Source organism: Propithecus coquereli, unplaced genomic scaffold (genome assembly GCF_000956105.1).
Source record: "Propithecus coquereli isolate 6110/MARCELLA unplaced genomic scaffold, Pcoq_1.0 Scaffold81, whole genome shotgun sequence".
Lineage (NCBI taxonomy): Eukaryota > Metazoa > Chordata > Mammalia > Primates > Indriidae > Propithecus > Propithecus coquereli.
Genome location: NW_012154285.1, coordinates 4,526,732 through 4,529,884, shown reverse-complemented (window position 1 = coordinate 4,529,884; position 3,153 = coordinate 4,526,732).

Sequence of the window (3,153 nt, the reverse complement as noted above, 5' to 3'; positions counted from 1 at the left end):
AGTTTCTGCACTTGTTTATTTTCAAAGGGACGTTGCCAGACCGCGAGGCTACCCCTGCCCTTTCATGGTTTGTTTTACACAGGAGATTTCAGGAAGAGAGAGAAGAGGTAAGAAGCCAGAAACAAAGTCTTCTGCCAGCAAAGAACTGCAGCAGGCCCCAGCCGGTGGTGTGAGGGCGGTCTGGGGCAGGTGACTCCACTGCAGGGTGGGCCAGGAGTCCCCTTACCCTCCCTGCCTCCAGGAGCCCTGGGGGTACCAGTAGTGCCAGTAATAATTGCAAATATTCGACAAATGATGCTGGAATAATTGGACATCTGTGTGCAAAAGGAATGAACCCATACACCTTGCACCTGATCGCAACACTCACTCAGAATCACGAGCCAAACTGTAACATGAAAATCTAGAGGAAAACATGGGAGAAAATCTTTGTGACTTGGGATTAGGCAAAGCTGTTTTTAGGTGTTAAAGCTCTGACTGTAAAAGAAAAAAAATGATAAATAGGATGTCATCAAAATTGAATACTTCTGCTCTGCTAAAGTCATGCTTAAGAAATGGAAACGACAAGCCACAGACCGGCAGACAATCTTTGCAAAAGATCTATCTGATAAAGGACTTGTAGCCAGAATATATAAGGAACTCTCAAAACTCAATAATAAGAAAGCACAGCTGGGCTTGGGTGGCACGCCCGCGTAGTCCCAGCTACTCGGCAGGCAGAGGCAGGAGGATCACTTGAGCCCAGGAGATCTAGGCTGCAGTGAGCGGTGATCATGCCACTGCACTCCAGCCCAGGCAACAGAGCAAGATCCCGTCTCTGAAAAAAATGGCAATAAGAAGAAAGCAAACAGTTCTCCTCACCTAAAAAGAAAAAAACATAGCAAAATATGTGCATAGACATTTCATCAAAGGAAACTTATGAAAGGCAAATTAGCACATAAAGGATGTTGAGCATCATTAGCCACTAGGGAAACCCAAATTAAAACCACAATGAGATACCGCTCCACATCCAGTGGGATGGCTAAAAAGACTGACCATGCCAAATGCCAGTTAGGATACAGACTAACTAGAACCTCACACTGCTGGTGAGAACGTAAAGAGGTGCAGCCATTTGGAACAGAGTTTGGCAGACTCTTATAAAGTTAAACATAAACTTACCATCCAACTCGCCAATCCCACCCCTGTGTTTACCTAACGGGAATGAAAATGTGCCAGAAACTGGCCAGGTGCAGTGGTTCATGCCTGTAATCCTAGCACTTTGGGAAGCCAAGGCAGTAGAATCCCTTGAGGCCAGGCGTTCAGATGAGCCTGGACAACATCGTGAGACCCCATCCCTACAAAACCTAAAAAAAAATACAGCCAAGCATGGTGGCACGTGCTTGCAGTCCCAAGAGGCAGGAGGATTGCTTGAGCCCAGGAGTTCAAGGCAGCAGTGAGTTATGATTGCACTTTAGCCTGGGTGACAGACTGAGACCCTGTCTCAGGAAAAAAAAAAAGAAAAGAAAAGAAAAGAAAGAAAATGTACAAAAAACTAGATGTGAATGATTTACTGCAATACCAACATTAAAGAAATTCAATGCTCATCAGCATTATAACACTTGGAAGTACCACAACTATTTTAAACTAGAGGGAGAGGCATGAAAGTTTGTATTGTAAAAATTAAAAGATGAAAAGCAAAGACAGTTCTTTCAAGCAGCAATAGGACTTGGAAATAATGCCGCTAAAGCAACTTATAAAGTAGCTTATATACTCGGGGAAAAAGGGAAGCCACTGAGTGGTGTAGAAATTGTGAAAAAATGCATCGTCGGAATTGTAGGATGCTAGACCCTGATAACATTTCGAAGCACAAACAACTGCCTCTTTCAAGGAGAACCGTAACTGATTGGCAACGTGAATTAGCCTTCAACTTATCAGAACAACAACTTCATGCAATACTTCAAAAGGAAAATACATATTATTCAATCACCTTGGATGAATCAACCGATACTAGTGACTTGGCACAGGTTTTGTACCTCATTCAGGTCATCTACAGAAGATTTTCTTTGCTACGAAGTGCTACTTGCTTTGGATACTCTTGTGAACAGAACACATGGAATAGATATCTTCAACAACTTTCAAAACAAGTGTCATGATGTTGGACTGAATTAGGTAAATTTAGTGAGTATATGTACAAATGGAGCACCTTCCATGACGGGAAAACATGAAGGGTTTATTGCACAGATTAAAAAAAAAAAAGTATCAACATGGCTGGGCATGGTGGCTCGTGCCTGTAATCCCAGCACTCCGGGAGGCCAAGGCAGGAAGATCACTTGAGCTCAGGAGTTCTAGACCAGCCTGAGCAAGAGTGAAACCCTGCTCTTTACAAAAAATAGAAAAATTAGCTGGGCGTGGTGGCGCGCACTTATAGTCCCAGCTGCTCGGGAGGCTGAAGCAGGAGGATCGCTTGAGCCTAGGAGTTTGAGGTTGCAGTGAGCTACGATGATGCCACTGCACTCTAGCCGCAGTGACAAAACAAGACTCTGTCTCCAAAAAAAAAAAGGTATTAGCAGATCCAGAAGCTGCCATTTCTTTTCATTGTATCTGGCATCAGCAAAATCTTGGTGCTAAAGCTACTATTTTAAGTGACACTTTGCAACTAGTTATAAGTATTGTTAACTGTATTTCTGCAAATGCAACACAGCATCATCAGTGAGTTTCGTAACATGCTAAAGTTGATCGATGAGGTAGGTATTCAGCATGGATTTGCCATATCATTCTAAAGTGCATTGGCTATCGCAGGGACAGGTGTTAGCCAAAATTTTATCTCTGCAAGAATAGATAGTTAAATCTTATGAAGAACAGAATCAGCAATGTGAATTATTGAAAAAGCTATTTTTTTTCAAAATACTTCTTCAAAAGGAAATTTTCAGATGAACATTTTCTCCAGTTAGCAAAGGTCATTGATGAGCGGGATGATATATGTGAATCATTTGAAGAATACGCAGCCGTTATACATCTATTATTGGAGAAGACAGTGAAAGGTTCACTGACTTTGAGAATCATGACGTCACACTCAAATTAGCATTTCAGCCTCACCTAGTTGAGATCACCAAGGCACTTAAAGAACTACAGATGGAATTGATTGAGCTCTCAGTAGATGACATTTTTTTTTTTTTTTTT